The 21,228-nt window shown below is 45.7% G+C and overlaps 1 long non-coding RNA gene across 5 annotated transcripts; it reads right to left on the bottom strand.

The window, feature by feature from the left end:
- Positions 1-443: 443 nt before the first annotated feature.
- On the bottom strand, positions 444-17,989 carry Gm30464. Of its 5 annotated transcripts, none has more exons than XR_001784861.1 (5): positions 14,905-17,989; positions 6,197-6,480; positions 5,684-5,831; positions 5,065-5,183; positions 444-690 (listed from the first exon to the last, which is right to left on the bottom strand). It is a non-coding gene; the product is annotated as a predicted gene, 30464 (long non-coding RNA). The 5 variants fall into 5 exon arrangements; XR_868422.2 differs by lacking the exon at positions 444-690 and having other exon boundaries at positions 3,036-5,183; positions 14,905-15,018; positions 15,856-17,989; XR_001784860.1 differs by lacking the exon at positions 444-690 and having other exon boundaries at positions 3,036-5,183.
- Between the last annotated feature and the right edge of the window lie 3,239 nt (positions 17,990-21,228).

Raw genomic sequence — 21,228 nt, 5'->3', positions numbered from 1 at the left:
CTCCTCCAGGAAAATCGATGAGGGCCAAGTGTTCTAGTTTTCAAAGAACAAAACTCCCTGGGAAAGGAGCCACCAGGGACAGCTTGTTTGGAGCCTTCCACTTGCAGGGTAGTGGTTAACATCAATTACCTGTGCCTCTGCTATATCTAAGTGCCTTACAGCCTGTGGCCCAAACCCAGTCAGTACATCACCTAGTTCTAGGTTCTTTACAGACAGACAATTGCAATCCACAGGGGTCTCAGAGAGTGATAACTGTAAATCCTACTTAAACGTTATCCCCCATCTTAAAAAAAAAATCCTAGTTTCATTCACACTAGTAGACCTTTATTGTAAAAAAAATATTTTTTATCCTCAATTATTATCACTTTTTCCAGATCCAGTGAAGTACAATTGACAAATGAAACATGTATATTCAAGATGCACAACATGATAATTTGATTTACATATACATTGTGAAATGATTGTTACAATCAAAGTAATTTACATATCTGTCATACCGCTCAGTTACTGTGAGTGTATATGTGTGTACACTTAAGATCTGCAGATTTCAAGTATAGAATACAGTTGTATTCATGCTGTGTACCAGGTACCCAGAGTTACTTAAACTTTGGATCTTTGTAACTTCTTCTGTTAACAGGGGCTGAAACCTCACATGCTCTGGATAGGCTTGAGGAAACCACATTCATGAGGCTGGAGGGAGAGAGGGGCAGGGACCGTATTTTAGTGGATCTCATAACATACCTGCTTGTACTCAAGTAGACACGGGGGCCGGGGTGGGGGGGATCTACGTATGTGTTCTTTCACTTTTACTGTTGGAATTAAACTCAGGCCTATCTGCACTCTGACAGGGAGCTAGCTAATCCCCTAGCCTAGATTATTAGATTGGTTATGCATGCGATTATATATTTCTCTTGGCACAAGTGCACACGCGCACACACACACACACACACACACGCACACACGCACACACACACACAAATACACTGTAATGGATCATAAAGGTTGTATTTTAAAAGAACCCAGAGTATATACTAATGGACACATAACTTTCTGAGTAGCTGCTGGGGCTGTTGACTTAAACATAGGTTTAAGTTTAGGCTTAGGTTTAAACATTTCCAAATAAAATCAGAGGAATACTCAGTGCAATCTAGAAAGTTTAAAGAAACAAAGTCAAGCAAAGACTCTGCCTCTGACTATAGAATTCCTACCAGGGCGAGTAAAGAAAACAAAACACAAAAAACCTTTGATTATCTATTTATGCCCTGCTGAGCCGGGACCCAGAGGAGAGGAGCCAAACACAAAAGACATAATCTCAAGCAAGCATCCTCTCTATTTAGGGCCTCCCTGGCCTTGAGCTTTGCTATGAGAACAGGTGGAGATCTGCCTTGGAAAGTTTTAGTGGAGCAAGGGAAGCTGGCCAGAAGGACCAAGAGGAGGGAAGAAATGACATGTCACTGTTTAACTGAGTGACGACTGAGCTGAACCCTGAAAGCCGAGAGGATTCTCATAGACTCGGTCCCCCAGAATCCCTGAGATAGATGAGGAGAAAGGAGTCATTGGCGTTTCCTGAGAAATGGAGGGTGCTGGAGGTTCTGGATATGCCAAGCGCTGGGGATGTTTGTCTTGGGTGTCCTCAGGCCTGTGCCTGCTATAAGATACCATGTGCAAGCATATAGATGAGCCACGGACCCTGACCACCACCCCGCAAGAACAAAGCTAAAGAATGACAGTTGAAGGTTGTGAAGTAGCCCCTATTTAACTTGTGGGGTGAGGCTATGTGTAGTTCAGAACTACATATATGCTTCCTACCCTGCCCCCCCCCCCGCCCCCGCCCCACCCCCCGCCCCACCCTACCTGCTTGTCCTGTGCACTCCTTTCTAGACTAAGAGAATTCTAGAAACCAACACTACAGAAAACCCAGTGACGTGGCAGCGGTCAACGACCAACTTCACATGTGTAGCCTCACACACAGATTTACCCTTTACCCCAAATAAACAATAAAGAGGTAGGGCTGGGGACACTTGCCATGTGGTGGCCTCTATTTTTGCCTGGATTTGACTAGAGGAAGCGTCCAGCTGGCACTTTGGAAAACTGTAGCCACACGTGGAGATTGCTGGGTTTTCTCCACATAAACCATCCTGTTGGTGTTCTGAATGGAACTGGAGATAAATCCACAAAGCTTTTATAAAGTCTATGCACAATGGTCCCATATCTAATATGAGAATGAGATTTTCATGAGATTCCTACGAAAGAGAAAATGTATTTGCCAAAAGCACACAGTGGTTGAACCAACTAGAACAATAATATTGTGTGTGTGTGTGTGTGTGTGTGTGTGTGTGTGTGTGTGTGTGAGAGAGAGAGAGAGAGAGAGAGAGAGAGAGAGAGAGAGAGAGAGAGAGATTTGAAGGATGCGTAGGATGCATATAGAACCTAGGTGGAATAGAGATTTGTATATTTACCTTTGAACTTGATTTGATTTTAATATTCTATCATTTGTGAACAGTTCCCAAACGCCTTGTCGGGAAGACTTGCCTATTAACTCGCTGGAAGTGTCTCGTGAACACAGCAGACAGTGGAAGCTGTGACTCATACCACAGAGCCCCAGTGGCCCCAGCTCCACCAGGCTCTGCAGTGAGCTAAACAAGTCTGCAAACATGGGCTCAGCTGCCTCTCCACACCAGATCCAAAGCTAACCCCGGAGTAAACAAAGATTAACAAGGCATAGCCTGCATTGGAAAGGAGTTCACAACCTAGCAAGGAAGCAGCAGATTAAAAACAAAACCAAAAAACCAAAAAAAAAAAAAAACCCAAAACCTACTACACCCGATAAGGTTAAGCCATTAGAGATAAATTGGGAAAAGGTTGCTGAAGCTATATTGATGAAGTGTGCGTCTGTTCAAAGGGCTGTGGGAATATGGAAAGGATACCATCCCAGCCTAGAGTTACCTGCGGCAGGAAAAATAAAATTGAAGGCAGAGACTCTTTTTTTTTTTTTTATTTTATTTTATTTTATTTTATTTTTTTTTTTTAGGCAGAGACTCTTGAAGGATCTCTTGAAAGACAAAGCCCATCTGGTAGCAGGAAAGAGGGATTCCTGGGGGAGGGGCAGCAGTGTAGGGAAGAGGTCAGAGGCATGGCCCTGCACCCACAGCAGACACAGAGTGCTGGGGCCAGGCCAGCGTGGTGTGTGCTACAGAGGCAAGGGGGGCAGGCTGGGAAAGAGGCGGGGCTCAATGTGAATGCAAGCCCAGGAAGTTCTCAGGTGAAGGGTGCTTCCGAAGGCCTCTGAGAGCAGAGAAGAGCCACTCAGTGGGATGCACATCAAGTGTGCTACCTGGTGTTGTCTCTGACGTTTGTTTCAAGGTCTCAGGAAATTAACCCACTTCCCAAACAGTGTTTGCTCAGTCCTAAATATGGCTGCACCTCAGAGCAGGGCTCTGCAAACTAAAGCTAATGGATCACATTTGGACCACTGTTTGTTCTTGTAAATAAAGTTTTATTGGGACACATGGATACCTGGCTACTGCTATGGCTGATTTACTGCTGAGCTTGGTATTTGCAATGGAGACTAATAAACAAGATCCAAGGTATTTGTGATTTAATGAGATACTTTGCTGAGGATTGCGTTTTCATTTTCCAAGGTCAAGGTCATTTTTGCCTTTTTGATTGAACTAGAAATGTTTGTAGCAGCTTTCCTATCCTTTTTTTTTTCTTTTTCTTTTTCTTTTTTGAGACAAGGACTCACTGTGGACCTCTGGGTAGCCTGCTATGTAATTCTGGCTGACAGAAACCCGCTTGCCTCTGCCTCCTGAATGCTAAGACTAAAGGTGTGCACTAAGCCCCTCATATTGCTGCCTTAATGAAGTGGTCAATTCTGACAGGTTGGTGAAGTCAGTGGTAGATGGAACATGTCCAGAAAAGAGAGAGTGAGTACCCAAACCAGACAGATCTGGCCAGGCTGTTGTCATTTCTGGGGATGCTGAAGATGGCTAGGTGGTTATGTTGTTAGTCATGCAACCATACCTAAAATATGTGGGCTAGTGTGTGCATGTCATGGGCTGCCTCTTAGCCAGCTCTGCTCTCTGCCTTCTGTTTCCCCCACATCCCCATCTTTATGAAAACACATGTCTGGTGCTTATATTTGCCACAATCCCCAAGGAATAGTGTCCCTGATGGACCCCACATCCTCCACCTCCAGGCTGGGAAAGAGACTTGATATATTCCTACCTGCCTCTTACACACATATGAGATACATGTGTGTGTCATGCACACACACACACACACACACACACACACACACACACATACACATACACATAATATATCACACATGTACACATAAGTACAAACATGATCTCACATATACACATGACTATACACTCACATATGTGCATGCACACATGTGTACGTGTACACACACACACACACACACAACAATGACTTTTTGAATGAGGCCTCACAAGATGAACACATCTGCTGGTTTAAGGCAGCTGGTATGGAAGGTAGTTCCATTCCTAAGCAAAATATTTCCTTGAATACTAGTGGTTTTTGTTTTTAAGGGTTCCATGCTGTAAACAAACATTTTTTATTGTTGAAATATGATTTATGGAATACACATTCTAAAAGCACACAGGAAGTAAGCACATAGCCAGACAAATGATCACAAAACATGGATACAAGGTAAGAAAATGTCCAAGACACACCCCCATTAGCCTGAGCCTCACTATCTTCTCCCCAGATAAAGTTGTGTCTGGGGATAATATTTTTTGGCTTTGTTATTAAAAAAAAAAGCTAGATGGTGGTGGTGGTCTTTAATCCCAGCACTCAGGAGGCAGAGGCAGGTGAATCTCTGAGTCTGAGGCCAGCCTGGTCATCTACAGAGTGAATTCCAGGGCAGCCAGGCCTAAAAACCTAAGTAGAATAAAGCACCATGAATTCCTTTGCATGCAGTTTCATTTATTGTTTGAGATTCATCTGTGATGCTATCTGTAGTCACAGGACACTGAGTTCCAACTCTATACAGCATTGCATTGCATGAGTACATCCACGTTTATTCGTACATACCATTGCTGGTGGACCTCTGGGTAGTATACAGTGGCTTAGGTTGTATGCTATGGTCACGAATGTTCTTGGGATTCTTCCTTGGACATGAGCATGAATTCGGGTTTTATACATGCAAGACACTGTATGTAAAGAGTATACATATAAGACACTAGTATATAAGTGGATTGCCAAGTGATGAATATATTTTGGACATTTTAGCTGAGTTTGTGTAACTATGACTAAAATACCTGACAGAATGTCTGAAAGAGGGGAAAAATTGCCTATGGCTCACTGTTTCAGAGTTCAGTCTGTTGCCCCTGCACCCTGTTCACTTTGGAAGAACGTGGCAGTGGTAATGGTAGCCAGAGAGCAGAGAAAGGAGAGAAAGGATAACGTACCCCACCTCCACCCCCACCCCCAGTGACCTACATCCTCCAACTAGACTCCACCTCCTAAAGTTTCTAGAGCCTCCAAAAAAAAAAAACCACCAAAAAAAAAAAAAAAAAAACCCACTCAGTGTCAGAGCACAGAGGCCGTTCCATATTGCAAATGTGGGAGTGTGCGGAGGCCGTTCCATATTGTAACAGAACAGTTGAGGCTAGCAGTTTTCAAGGTGGTTCAGTTGGCCCCGTGTCCTTACCTGGAGGGCTCCTGCTCCGCATTTTCAGGAGTTTGCTTTATTCTTTTCTGCAGGTCACTCACATTTATGTCCTTGTTGAAAATTTATAGTTTTTCCCAGAAAGGAGAATAATCTTTGTAGGAGTTCTAAGTTTATCTTGAGGCTTCACCTGTTCCCAGTTAAAGAAAGGTAATTGTTGGCTAGTTGACCTCTTAGGGGGTGTGTGTACTCTATTTTCTTCTTCCTCCCTGCCTTTGGTTGTTCCTCCCTCCCTCCGTCCCTCCCTTCGTCCCTCCCTCCCTCCCTCTCTCCCTCCATCCCTCCCTTCCTCCTTCCCTTTCTCCTTCCCTCCTTTGCTCCCTCCTTCCCCTTCCTTCCTCCTTTCCTTTCTTCCTTCCTTCTTCCTTGTTTTACCTTCCTCTCTTTTCTTTTCCTTCCTTCCTCCCCACTCCCTCCCTTCTAGCAGATTCTTACATGTAGCCCAGGGTAGCTTTGAACCCACAGCACAGCACGTGCCTCACTCCCAGTACTCACATCTTAATCCTCTAATCTTGCAAATTCTTTCACATTCATGGCTGCTGGCATCTTCCTATGGTGGCACAATATCTGCCACTGTCTCTCTTGCCTCTGAAGCCTGGTTTGTGCTGACCTTCACTCTACTTCCCAAAGACAAGTTTTTTTTGTTGTTGTTTTTCCTGAACAGTTTTATTCTGCTCGAAGGCTCATCTGTTTGTTGCCTGGATTCGTCCCTAAGTCCTCCTGAGGCAACGGACCATGTGTTTCCTTCCTGTGAGTCTCCATCACCTGAAAGAACACTCCTGACCCCACAGGGAACAATCAGTATTTGCTAACCAACTGCCTGGCTCAGTGTAGCTTAAAATCCATCTTTATTTTTATATGATAGTTCAAATGATTTAATGAGTGGCTGTCATTGACAAGGCACTTGGGGACTGTGCATAAAACGACACAATAATATAAAAATAAAGCTTTGCTCAGAGACTAACGGGCAGGACTGCCTTCTGCAGGCACATTGTTCTTCAAACCAGAGGAGACAATTCTTCTGCTGGTCAAGTAGAATTGTTTCCATTGATAAAAATAAGTGAATCTGCATTCTCGCCTTCTGCTTTATCCGGATGCTTACAAAACCAAGCATCATATATACTATTCATTTCAGCCATGAATATGCAGAGAACATGGCATCTCTTTATTTAGGGATTTTTCAACGTTGCGGTCGTGTTTGTCGTGGTGACTGTAGGCTTTTCTATGGAAGGCAGACCTGTTTCTCAAAGTCACATTTAACTACCTCGGATGGTAGTGCTGGCCTTGTGGGTATTGTACAACACACAACCCAGGAAGGAAGCTTAACCTCACTGTGGGGAGATGGAAAGCAAGGCTGTGGGTATCCCGTGATTAGGAAGAACGGGGATGGGAGGAGACACAGAGAACTCAATTGAGCCATGCTGCCAGAGGACCTCCGCTGCGTGTGGGCTGCATGTGGGAGTTGGTTCCTAACTTAATGATTCTCTCACAGAGGTAGATTGGTGTCTTCTGAATTCCAGGCTCTGGAGGCAAGATTTCCCCTTCTGCACCTTGAAATATACTAACAAATCCCAGGGTCCTCTAGGGTCGTCAGGACCTGTGCACCCTTGGCCTCCCTAGCATTCTACTTCTGAGTGTAGATCTCAGGCTGGTCACATTTATTTGTTTATTTTTCATTCGTTTAAAGCTTAAATGGTTCAGGATCCAGGAAAGTGGCCCAGCGAGTAAGGCCCTTACCACCAAGCCTTGGGCCCCACATGGTGGAAGAAAAGAATCATCATGCCTGTGTTCTCCTCTGACCATCACTCGGGAGCTGTGGTGTGCGAGCCTACGCACAAACGCAAACACCCTGAACCACAAGATAAACCTGCAAATGCAATGTGATTTTAAGAATCAAATGGTTCAGGGATGGTTCTCCAGCACCCACTTTATGCAGATGTATCTGAATGTGGTGGTTTAGGATACCGTGGTGTGTCCTAGCCAGACTCCATGCTGACAATACACATGCAATTGTAAGACTGCACCAGAATGAAGCGAGAGCTTGTGTGGTAGTGCCAAGGGGGCGTGAGAGGTGTCTGTGAGGAAGTGGTAGCTTGGAAGACCTTGGTGAAGTGAGCAGGTGTGTTAACAAAATGAAGGATCAGGAGGGAAAGCCTGCAGAAACAAGAGGAGTTTGTGCAAAGGTCCTGTGGTGACAGAATGTGACTTTTGGGACAGCACGAAAGCCAGTGTGGCAAGAGTGGGTGGGGGCAGAGTGTGTTGGCAAGGCCTTGTGGGTCCTAAAGGAGCTTTGTCATCATCCTAGGCAAAGCTGAGGTAGCTAAAAAGACAGGTAGCAGGAGACAGGAAGGGATCCAGTTTCAGTGTGGCCCCATGAGACTTAGACGCACACAGGTAGAGGATTGTAGAACTCCTTCCAGCCTGACTCGGTTACAGATGTTCCTCGACAGCTGTGAGCTGATCTCCCAGGTCATTGCTCAAGGGAAGCTCAGGGGTGGTGAGAGACATGCTCCAGTGGTCTGCATCTCCCTTCTCCTCTACACACAAAGAGCCATTTGGGCTGAAAGCCTGTGCTCACTGCTTGCAGATCTGAATGTATTTACCCAGAACAGCCTGACAGGGAAGCCTGGCTTCAATGTTAATAGAACACGAGGCAACCAACCAGCCAGCCAGCATAATCTCTCTTCTGAAAGGTAATATGTGCCCTGCGTGTTCCAAAGCTTCAAAATATAAACACTCTTGACTCCATGTATAAAGCTAATAATAAAATATATCATAATAGCTTTTCCTAGTCTAGGTATTCAACATTTGCAGGCTTAAAAGATCTGGAAAAACTTCCTTTAGGTTCAAGCTTTTGCATGATAACATCCGTGAGAGGGAGGACCTCATCACAGTATGCTAAACACTATATGCCCAGCATCTGCAAAGAGTGGGTGCTGCGGTCACTCGGGCAGACACAGGTCGGGAGCTGCTGGGAAGATGGCTCAGTGAGGAAAGTGCTCGCTGCTAAAAGATGAGGACTTAAGTTTGGGTCCTCAGGATCCACGTAAAAGTATGGGGCTGTGCGCCTACAACCCCAGTGAGGGCAGGGCAGGGCAGGGCAGGGCAGGGGGGAGGGGGCTCACAGGCCAGACAGCTTAACTGAAATAATAGTTCCAGGTTCAGTGAGAGACCCTATCTTTAAAAAATAAGGTAGAGAGGGCCGGGCAGTGGTGGTACAAGCTTTTGATCTCAGTACTCAGGAGGTAGAGACAGGTGGATCTCTGTTCAAGGCCAGCCTGGTCATCTACAGAGTGAGTTCCAGAACACAAAGAAGCCCTATCTCTTTAAAACCAATGGCAGTAGTAGTAGTAGTAGTAGTAGTAGTAGTAGTAGTAGTAGTAGTAGTAACAACAACAACAATAATATAGGCAGGCAGGCAGGAAGGAAGGAAGGACAGAAGAGGAGAATCATAGAGGAAGATACTTGGTGTTGACCTCTGTCTTCCACAAGTGCAAGCTCAGGTGAGCACATGTGCATCACACACACACACACACACACACACACACACACACACACACACACACACACAAGGTGGGGAGATGAATAAAGGAAGCATCCGAATGTTGACTGTCGTGCATATTGATGATAACTGCTGCCTGGAAGCAGGGTCCTCACTTTCAGTGCCACCCCTGGTTTGGCTCAGATCCTGCAGTGCTTCAAGAGATACTTATCTAATGATACTTGTGACCACGACCCTCAGGTGCCATTCCTCTCCCAAGCTGTGACAACCCCAAATCTCTCCATACCTTGTCACATGTTGACTGGGGGCGGTGGAATTCCCCCACTTCCGAATCACTGCCACAAGATGTCATAATTAGTACAAACCTGACGTGGAGGCTCTTACTAAACAAAACAAGTTATTGGCAAGCTTGTCTCTCCGTGTGGATGTGTTCATATGTGTGTACAGATACGTGTGTGCATACAAGGTGTGCAAGAGTATAGGGCACATGTGCATGTGTGTGCATGTGCATGCATGTGTATGCACGTGGAGGCCAGAGGTCAACCATAGATGTCTTCCTTGGTTTCTCTCCACCTTGTTTTTGAGACAGGGTCTCTCACTTGTACATGGAGCTTGCAGATTTGGCTAGGATGGCTGGCTCTGAGCCCCAGAGACGCTCCTATCTCTGTGCTCCCTGAGAATACCAGCGTGTCCAACCACATCCAACTTTTTTTTTTCTTTTCTACATGGGTGCTGTGCACCAAATTTAGGTCTTCATGCTTATGTGACAAATGTTTACCAGCCAAGCATCTTCTCAACCTAAGGACTGTTTTAAATTAGAATTCCCCCCTCCCTGTGGTATGTGGTCAAAACATTTTGACCTGAGACCAGCCTTCTTTCTCGAACTCTTCAGACACAGAGCATGTGGATGTAGGTGGCTCTGACTTAAGCTACTTCTAATGGGTCCCTCTCTACTTATTGAGGAACTTTGAGCTCAAGACTCCACAGGTCAGCATTTTAATTTAAAGTTTGGGAAAAAAAAAGAAAGAAAGAAAGAAAGAAAGAAAGAAAGAAAGAAAGAAAGAAAGAAAGAAAGAAACCAAAGCCCAGCAACCGCTTCATTCATAGAGAAATAAGAAAGGAAATGGTTGGCTGTTTCCCCTAGAGACTTTACATATTTTTCCTGCCTTGATTTGGTGGGAGACGGAGGGTATTAAAAGCTGTAATGGAATCATTTAGATGCTTAACTGTGGTGTGGAGGAATTGGAAAGGCCCTGTAAAATTTCCCAAGAGAGTGAGGCTCTCTGACAGGGGTCAGCTGCCCAGCGTCCTCCACTCTGACAGAAATCACCTCTCAGGCAGTGCAGTGTGTGGAGAATGGAGACGGCCAGCGTTCTACCTCTTTACCATGCTGTCCGTGTGTGACCTTGAAAAACGGCAAATCTCACTGGATCTCTACTGTCCTTTTCCTGAAAATAAAACTAAAAGCAGTGGCTGAATGCATCCCCAGCCTGTGTGGAGTTTAATGAGATTGCAATTGGGGGAATGCCTTGCTGTTAGCTGAGGGGCATTGCTCTCCCTCCTGGAGCCCACCAGGCCTGTCCTAATCTGCTGCCTGCCTGTTTCTTTTTGTTATGTGGGTTAAGTAGGTAGTTGCAGGACTGATAAGTGTCCCACAAACATGTCTACCCACCATAAATTTATAGCTGGTGTACTGGGAAGATGTATAGGTAAGTCCATTAGATGATGGACAGATAGATGGACACATGATAGATAGATAGATAGATAGATAGATAGATAGATAGATGATAGATAGATAGATAGATGATAGATAGATAGATAGATAGATAGATAGATAGATAGATAGATAGATAGATAGATGATAGATAAATAGATGAGATATATATACGTATAGATCGATAGATCGATAGATGATGGACAGATAGATGGATGATAGATAGATAGATAGATAGATAGATAGATAGATAGATAGATAGATAGATGACAGGTAGAGATAGGCAATAGATACATAGATACAGATAGATGATAATTATGTATATATAATTATATGTATATACAGCTATAGCTATCAATAGATACACTACATGAATAATAAAGCATCACCTAAAAGTATCATGACTTTTGTCACTTGCAAAAGCTTTCATGTTGGATTAAAAAACATAAGTAGTATCCACCCGTCTTGATCAGCTCACGCTATTCTGACAAAATACCCCCAGACAGGGTGGCTTATAAACTGACATTCATGTCTCAGTTTTGAATAGAAGAAGTCCCAGATCAAAATGCCTGCGTAGTTGGTATCTAGTTAATCCACTTTCTGGTTTATCTAGGATGCCTTCTCCATATGCCTTCCTAGAGTGGAAAGGTAGGGAAAGCTCTGTGGGTCTCTTCCTATTATGGCTTATGAGGGCTCTGCCCAGAGAATCAAATCACCTCCCAATACCATCATGTTGAGAGAAGCTTCAGACTCAGCCATAAGGCAGCAACACAGACAATAGCATCCATGAAAATAGGAATGGAGTTCGGAAGCCTGGATGGACCTGAATGTAAGCTATAGCAGAAACAGCCAGGCAGCCAGCACGCATTTCAGTCTAACTTTAGGAGGAGAATTTATCTACAGCCCCTGAAAGGAAATTCGAGAGACAGTCTCTTCTTGTGCTTAGTGGTTCTCTGCTATTCACATCACAGTAAGTTTAGGCAGGAAAGTGTGGGTTTACATTAGGGCTGAAGACTGATCCCTGACTAATGCTGAAATTAGCCAACTGAAACTCAGCTTAGTACAAGAGGCAAATAAATTAAAAAAGAGTAGATCTTTTAGAGTGTGGTTCTAGAAAGTTCCAGTAGCAGGAATATGAGAATTTATCTATAGCCCCGGAAGAGGGTGGGAGAGTTGTGTGCCTGAACAATATGACTTTTGTCTCAGTCCCCCAAATAACACTAAAACCCCAGTGAATCTGTGTATTTCACCAAGCACTTCCTTGGCCAGGTTTTGAAGCAATCCACACGGCAATCCATTAAAGTGGCTGCTGTCATTTTCAATGGATAAAGCCGACTTAGAAGGTCAGGACGTCTCAGAGCCTTTGATTAATAATTGGTGGAGTCTGGGCTCAAATCAATATATTCTGTACACCTAGTCACTTATGAGAGAGGAAGAGGGGGTGACAGAGAAACAGGAGACAGAAAGAGTCTTTAAAGATACCCAACACCACAAAACTCGATAGAAGTAAGTATTCTGAGACAAGTTAGCTGAAGAGCAACAGTGTTTCCAGACAGGCCTGTGTACTTTGTGCAGTCCCAGCACGTGGGAAATGGAGGCAGGAAGGTGGAGCATTCAGATGAGGACAAGATGACTCAGAAAAAAGTGGGACCCTGAGTTCGATCATAGGCACACATGTGGAAGAGCGCATGCATTGATATGTATCTATATAGTAGTCCCCACACATCTGTGATAAAATGGGAGACAGAAACAGGAGGAACGGGTCAGGAGCTCATGGTTAGCCTGGAGTACACAGTGAAGCTGAAACCAAACCCACAAAAACAAGATGCAAAGCCAGGTGGCACGCCTTTAATCCCAGCACTCAGGAGGCAGAGACAGGCCGATCCCTGAGTTCAAGACCAAGCTGGATTACTCAGAGTTGCAGGTCAGCCAGGACTACACAGAGAAGCCCTGTCTTAGAAAACAAAACAAAACAACAAACAAACAAAGCAAACCATTGTGGGATAAGAGAACTCTAGGATGCATTGTGCACGGCGGCACATGTGCGCTCCCACTCACACGTGCACAAACACACACTTAAATAATGTAAGAGGTGTACATTTTTAAAGAGTTCAGGGTCACTGTTTGCTATGTGGAGTGATCAAGGCCAGACCTTATCTCAACAACAACAAAATGTTCCGTTTGTTTAAAACCATCTCTCCCCTTAGCACTCCGTCTTTTTAGATTTTCCGTCCCCCGTGGTGGGTGTTGTAGAAGGTCAATCGCCCATTCTAGAATGAAAGGAAAACCTCTCTCCCATTTGACTGCTGCCTTGCTTCCACCCTGCACTTCTGCGAGTTTCTTGGCTGAACCTTAGCCTTATCTAATGTGGACTTCGCCTCCCAGTGATGTATACCTGGCTAAAAGCAAATCATGGGTTTAGTTACTCGATCTCACGGAGGCTGGCACGGGCATCTCGGTTTCCTAGTTTTAAGATGCAGGGTGCAGAAGTCAGTTGCTATAACTGAGCAAAAGAATGGAGCCCATGTAGGGACTAAGAGGCCACAGCGGAATACGAGAACCACCTCTAGGAAGTTCTCTCCTCCAACCCCGCCACATGTGCACTCTTCCTCACACATGCACAGATACATCCATGCTCAGTGCCCATGAGCCTCCTGCTGAGCCACCGTCTCACTCAAATCAGACCTTCTCGCTCTGCCCTAGCGGCTGTCACTGCCTCTTGTCTTTTTATAATTTGCTAAACTCGGCTCTGTTGTGTTGTGTTTGACCTCCACTGGTTCAGCAGGTTTGTTAAAGGTATGTGATTGCTGCTTGGTGGTCTGGGGAGAAGAGCTGTGCTGGATATGTATACACGTAGCCCAGGCTGATCTCAAGCACACAGGGACTCCCCTCCGCCCACCTGAAGCTCCCAAGTGTAGAGACATGTGTACCGAGTCCTGGATCCTGTCAACAGTGCATGGAGAGTACAGTTTTAGGAACTGAAAATGTGATAAAACACAAGTTAGTGCATGTTTATTGCTCCCCGTTTGCCATTCGGCCTTGGCAATTCCGCTTTATGTAATACCGTCATTGATATTCTTGATTTAAAATACGTCCTGACTTTGATCTTGAAGGCGGCATGTTTTCAAAATGCGTTCCACTCTGTCTTCTAACAGCGTGCTTCCCTATGGTTTCTGGTAGTAGCTCATTCCAGCATCTGCTTATCTATTTATCTAATGCATCTATCATCATCTCTCTCCAAACAAGACCTGCTCAGTCTGGACTGCTCAATAAGAAAGGCTCCCTAGTACATCCCTGAAGTATTCATTAGCCCCAGAGAGGTTCCCCTGTTGTGTGACCTCAGTGTGGGCACAGGGGATTTTCTGCTCAAAGAGGGACTCTGGCTGCCATTCTCCAAGCTTCTTGTCCACTTACATAGTCTTTCTGTTGCCTCTCCACTCAGATTTAAGAGAGTTAATTATTTAATATGTTTGCAAAGCACATCGGGTTCCCTGGAGAAAGTGTGCCACATAAATATATATAAATGAATAATTAATTAAAGTTTAAGCAGATTACTTGGCGAGTTCTTCCTTAACTGCCCCATTTTCCTAATGAGGTGTTTGAAGTTACAGTCTTGTCTCCATTCTCCTTCCTCCCTCATCATCATCATCATCGTCGTCATCATCTTCTTATCCTTTCACTTCCCGTGGTTTAACCCTTCATCGCTGTGACAGTCCCATCAGTACCTATGCTACCCCAAGCACTGTCAATCACAGTGGCTCAGTCCCAGACCTATAGAAAAAAGCATTCATTAACGTCTGTGGGCATCATAAGTTCAGAAGAGCTCTAGAGTGAGATTAATAATTAGGTAATGATTCTAATGTGCTGTGTAAATGCCTACGAAATGCTGAACACATTGTGGTTATGGGTAGTCCAGGAAACTCTTATTTTCCCACCCATCTCCCTGCCACACAGGATATTCTATCTTGTGTAAAAATGAATACTCACCCAGCCAAGTCTTTCCATAACTTCAACAGCCTCTCATCGGGCAGAAAGCTACAGGGGGTTGCGATCTCAGTAAGTTTTGGCGGCCTGAGGCTCCTACACTGACTTGGCTGAAGCCTGAAGGAACAGAGACATAACTGCTCATTGAACTGCGATGTTCAGACCCTCGTTATTCCTTTAAGATTAAGAGGAATGAAGAGAACAATTCACGTCTGTCTCGATAAACCTGACCTAGTTTATTTACACTCTAATCTTACTTCAGAGCATGAGAGGTAAGAGGAGATGCTCTTATCAATTAATAGCTGAAGAGAATTTAGATTTCGAGTTCAGCTAAAGAGCTGTTTATTCTAAAGCAGCAGAGAAGTGAAGAGGGGCTCCTGGTAGGTTGGGGTGAGGTTAGGGGCAGAAGTATTGCCGAGAATTTATGTTTTATTATTTATTTTTTGTGATTATGCTTTTTATTTTTCTTTCCCTCTTAAGAGTTGGACTGACTGTGAAATCTTGGATTTTCTGGTGACCTGTGTTAAAGCCCTGGGGCAAACACAGACCCATAATGGATCTATTTCTGAATTGTTCAGCAGTATTGGAGTTTCAAACAGCAGTAGTGGTACATGCATATAATGAGGCCAGTGACTCCTTCTGCATCCAGAAGGGCATTGGTCGCAGCTTCTGTGGCCTCTCAAAGCACACAGGAGAGCGAGATCTTCCTTGGCTTGCTTCCAGAAGTCTCTAAGGGGCCAGTCCTATATTGAACCAACATGGAAACTTCTTAAGGGCTCTGAGATAAAGGACGAGTGAAAGCCACAACCCTGCATGTCTCTTCCAGTGCTGTCCTCAGGAAGTCACATCTCTCAATAAAGGCTTTGCTCTCCATTCTAAGACCCCAGGCTGGGGACGATATTGCTTTTACCAATCATACATAACTTAGTGCCTATTTGTGTTGAGTTTACTTACATCATGAATAAGCAGTAACAGAGTTCAAGCCCTCTGCTACTTTTCTATTGAGAGCAGGACCTCTTCAGCCTCAGTTCACAGACCTGCAAAACCAGGAGCTGGCTTAGCAACACAAGCAGACACTGGTGATGGGCAGGAGTGTGTGGGTATGAGGACGCTGGACACCGGGGAGCTCAAGGCATACGATGGAGTAAGTTTAGAAAGTCACAGGCCCGCTCGGGAAATTTTGCTCGCTGTATATTATTTTCTTGCCTTGGGTTTGGGTTCCAGAATTGAGCACTGAGCTTGGGGCATAGTAATACCCAATAACACTAGATTTAAAACTGAGAAATTACCATCTAACTTAGCTGTATACTTTTTTTCGAGATTCTCTGAAGTAAAGTACCATATGCTGGAACAGTGAGGAGTTGGGACTGGGATGTGGCTCACTTGTTTAGCATCTTGAGCTTGGGGTTCAGTCCCCAGCATGGTATATACTAGGTATGGTGGAGTGTTCATGTAATTCAACACTTGAGACTTGAAAGAAGAAAGGTCAAGAGTTCAAGGTCATCCTCAGCTACACATAAAGTTGGAGGCACACCTGGATACAGGGGACCCAGCCTCAAAACTAAAACCACAGAAAAGTATAAGCTTGCAGTTCAGGAAGATGGCAATCCAAACCCAAGGCCCCAGTAAAACTGTGCACAGCTCTGCTCTCTCCCAGGTCTCCAGAGGCGACCCTTCCTTACCTCTGCAGTATCTAGCCCCAGGCATTCTTTGCCTTAGGGTCTTACAACTCTGACACCATTCCCAGCCTTTCATGGCCATCCTCCCCATCTCTTATTGCCATTTCCCTGTGCACACCTACTCTTACCAGGCCACCAGTCATAGAATTGCAGTCCACCTGTGACGTCATTTTACCACGACTCCATCCACAGAGCCCCCATTTCCAAACCCAGTCCCAGCCCTAGGTGTGATGGGGAGCTGAACCCCATGTATCTTTTTAAGCACCATGATTCAACCACAGCAACTTACACCAAAACTCGTTGCAGAATGAGACAAAAGACAGGTGTAACTATCTTGAGATGAGAAAGTGTTGAAGCAAATTCAGGGCCAGGAGCTGGGCTGGGGCTTGAGCCACCAAGAAAGCATCAGCAGACAGAAGACCCTGACGTCCACTTTAGGGTGAGTGGTTGAGAAAGTGGGGCTGAGGCACAAAAGACAGCCCTGTTACCTTCAAAGAGTCACCTGGGTCCAGTTAGGGTGCCAAGGGAAAGGAGTGGCCATCTGGGCATCTAAGAATGAGACCAACAGGCAAGGTGGGCTCATCCCTGGAGCCACGGTAGGGAGAATACAAACCACACACTCCGTTCTCTTAAATCCCCATGCGGCTCACCTTTCTGACCTCAGAGGTCACTTCATAAAGAACGGCTTTCAGAAGTGCCAGGAACTTCTCAAAGGATCGACGTACAGACCCAAGGACACCACACGGAGTTTCTGTTTTTCTCCCTTCTGCTTTTTAGGGTTAATTCCAGAAAGAGGTACACCCTAGTTGATTACAAAGCTCAGGTCTAAATTTCAATTCTGGGCTGAACAGTCGTTTCTCCTCAAGGTTTGAATAAATCATCCAATCTGCTTTGGTTTCCACTATTTTCAGCATTTCTATTTTCGTCATTAATTCTGCCTGCTTAGGACCCTGAAGTCACTGAGCCTGTTTGTGACTTAATTTGGGATGAGGCTAAAGCAATGAAATGATGAAACCCAAACAAGGTGGTGGTGGTGGGGGGGAGGCTTGAACTGATCTGATAGAGTCACCCACTGGGGCACTTCCTTCTTTGTGATAACTGTGATTCTTTTGGTTTACCCTAGCAAGGCAGGTAACAGACTCTGCAGGACTGGGCTGTCTATAACTCCGCTAAACAGAGCAGAGACTCCTGAGTGGTTTTACTTTCCATTTTGATTTGTCAACATTGAAGTGGGTTAACTCTATATTCATGTAGGTCATAGAACTACAAGACAACAGACACAGCTAATCCATCCTGCTCCTGTTTTTGCTTTGTGTGCTAGGAAGCTCTGGGCTAACAACACATTTCAGTTAAAAATAACAAGTTGTTGGGGGCTGGAGACAGGGCTCAGTGGTTGAGCACTGACTGCTCAGACAGCGACCTGGGTTCAATTCCCAGCACCCACATGGAAGCTCACAACTGTCTGTAACTCCAAGATCTGACACCCTCACATGGACATACATGCAGGCAAAAATACCAATGCATATAAAATAAAAATAGATTATAAAAAAATTAGCAAGTTTCCCAGGGTTCTGTTTTGCTTACCTATTGCTATGAGTAAGCTGCCTACAAGATGGGTGGCTCAAACTCCAATTTATTTTTATCTTTCATGTCAGCAGATTGACAAGACTTTGTTAAGGCGTCTGCCCAGGGACTTCTGGGTGTTGGAGACGGTGTACTCATTCATCCACCAGCACCTGGACTAGCACAGCTAGGCTGACTGGAGACTGGCTGAACATCACTCTCTCCCTCTATGTGACTAGCTTGGGCTTTCTCACCAAGTGGGGGTAGTCACAGCATCCTTCACATTATAGCTGGCATCTCCAAGAGGACAGACTTCCCACAGCACGATAATGGGGCTGTGGCTCATGGGTGGAGTCATCTTTGAAGACCAGTAGCATCGGGTATGCACCTTTGTCTATTTTTCCAGGGTTTTGGAAATCATGCATCTTTCTCTATGAGCCTTTAAGTGAAGTTGGTGAACATACACAAACACAGGCAATGCTTTCCTCTTATCCAGGGCCAGTCAATGTGCCATGTGCCATGTATTCATGGTGCTCCCTCACCCGGCCTTCTCAATGCCATGGAAGTGGGCAGAGCAGCCACTTTGTACCAAGTCTTACAGATGTGAGGACTGAGGCCCAATAGTTATTAGTGCCCAGCCAAGGTAACTCAATCAGGCAGTGGTCAGCTGGGCCCTGGAAAGGTGTGTCTGCCGTGGCAACCTATGTTCCCCTGCAACTAGTGAAGAAGTGGCAGAGATCCAAGTCTGAAATCCACGTGGGACCTCACATTCTGAGCAGAGCCTGGCTACCTCGTTAGTCCCTCATGGCGTGAGTCTCACGTACTGGTGGGGGCAGGGGGAGCACTAGGCTTGGGATAGAACTGCTTCAAGAGAAACTGTGTAGCACCTTGGTGGTGGTAGGCTTGCTGAGCACTCACAGCACCCTCGGCTCAACCCCCAGGCCCACAACGATGCTAATAACTAATGAATAAATAAGGGCCTGAATTCAAACTAGCCATTCCACCTTCCAACCATGGGGCCTGGGTACTTTCAACTACCTTAAGTACCTCATCTGTAAAACAAGATTGATGATGGTGGTGGCGCCTGCTTCAGAGGCGTGTCGTATGGACTCACTGAATAGGTATATCAAAGGGAATGTTTGATAAGAACGCAGACGACTTGCCTCAATGGGAAGAAGGAGAGAGAGAGAGAGAGAGAGAGAGAGAGAGAGAGAGAGAGAGAGCTGAGGCTGAGAGGACCCAGGCCTTGTCCAAACTTCTCTGCTTTTCTGGGTTTGGTGTGGATCTGCTTAACCAGTATCTGCCTTGCTACTGCTGTTTTCTTTGGCTTGATAGAGAACAATCCCAATAAATCAGGAGCCCCAAATCCATGCTAATGGCTGCTGGAGGATTGCAGGGTCAGTTACGAAACAGAGTCGTGACATGTGGGTACAGCCTTTCCCAGGCTTTCCCAGGAGCTCTCACGTACATCTCTTTTTGCTGATTTGCCTGATACTTTCTCTCCTGGCTACAGATCAGTTTCCCCTTTCATTCAACCCCCCCTCCCCCCAACATCTATGTGCTCACCCTCAACTTCTCTCCACTGCACTCCTTCTCGACACACATGCTCTCAACTCAGTCACACAAAGATACCCTTACACTTATAGACCCAGGTCCTTGGCTTTCTATATCCTGGGTACCTTGCCCAAACGCTCTGGTGTTTCTGCACTCTCTGAGCCTGCAGTGGTCCTCTGTCTTATCCTAAGTCCCCATGAGAATGGCTGAAGAATCTGAAAGCATCCTTGTCAGGACAGGAAGCACAATGAGGCTGTGGACACCTGCATCTACCTGACCCAAATGTTCAGCCCACAGAATTCTTCAGTGGTCCAAGAAGGCCAGAGAAAGTTTCTCCCTTTAGCCCACCAACCCATGTGCAGGGCAGAAAACTGCTGTCTGTCCAGAGCTGCTGTTGGTGGCGCAGGTACTCCTGACCCAGGAAAGGCTTGGCAAAGGGAAGCTGCCTGTTTCCCCAGCTCAGGGTGAGGCAAGAATTGAGCTGAACACGCACCTATGCAGAAGGGCAAAGAGCCAAAAATAACTAGGAGCAACGACATTTCATTTGACAGGCCCAGAAATAGAGCTCATTCCGGAGCATACCGGGGCTCCAGCCAGAGTGATTCTGAGACCTTCAACACCGCCCCCCCAAAACTCCAAGATTCCAGCCCTCCAGTCCTGCCTCTCTGGCTTCTCAGAGCCAGGCTCTGTGGCCCCAGGAAGTGCTGCCTGGCATGGCACAAGGTTCGTGAGGAGTTGAGGATGGAATCTGGCGGGGTGGTTTAAGGAAGGGTCAACGGGGGAGTGGCAAGAAGTGGGAGGATCCAAAACCAAGAATGGGTGAGATACTCTAGGGATTACCAGAGAATGGAAACACCAAACATGAAAAGACACTTGCTTTCAGGATACAGCTGAGTCCCAGAGGTCATCCATCTACGGTCAAGAGGAAAAGCCATGGTTTCCCTCCTGGGAGGGCAGCCTGACTGACGGCAAAGTTCCCTTCTGGTTTTGCTTTCTTCTCTTCTGGTTTTGCTTTCTTCTCTTCTATTTGGGTGGAAAAGGCAAATGTTGGAGTTCACCTCCACTCTTTGAATAACTGGCATTGCAGAAAAGAGAAGGGAGATAACAGATCGAGAGATAACATGGGTGGGAGAGGCAAGGAGGCAGGGAGGGAAGGAGAACGGAGGAAGAGCAAGGGAGCATGGGAAGGATTCAGCGAATGGGCTGCTCATGAGGCGTGTGGCAGACATACAGCAGCACTCGGGAAACATGCCCTGCTTTCCAAGACATTCTGTTTTATATAAGCAAGAAGGATCTGAGGCAGAAGTGGCCGATGACTACTAGAGAACTGACTCTGTGCTTTGGAGAGGGCGAGAGAAGGGGCGCTGGCTTAGTTGTGTGTCAACTTGACACAAACTTGAGTCCTTGGAGATGAGGCAGCCTCAACTGAGAAAAACACCTTCATAAGATCCAGCTATAGGTAGGTCTATAGGGCATTTTCTTAGGGCACAGCTCATCTGGGGTGGGACCATCCCTGGGCTATTGTGGTCTA

Source organism: Mus musculus, chromosome 5 (assembly GCF_000001635.26).
Source record: "Mus musculus strain C57BL/6J chromosome 5, GRCm38.p6 C57BL/6J".
Classification (NCBI taxonomy): Eukaryota; Metazoa; Chordata; class Mammalia; order Rodentia; family Muridae; genus Mus; species Mus musculus.
Note: the sequence above shows the minus strand (reverse complement) of the source record. Positions and strands in the feature narration are given on the sequence as shown.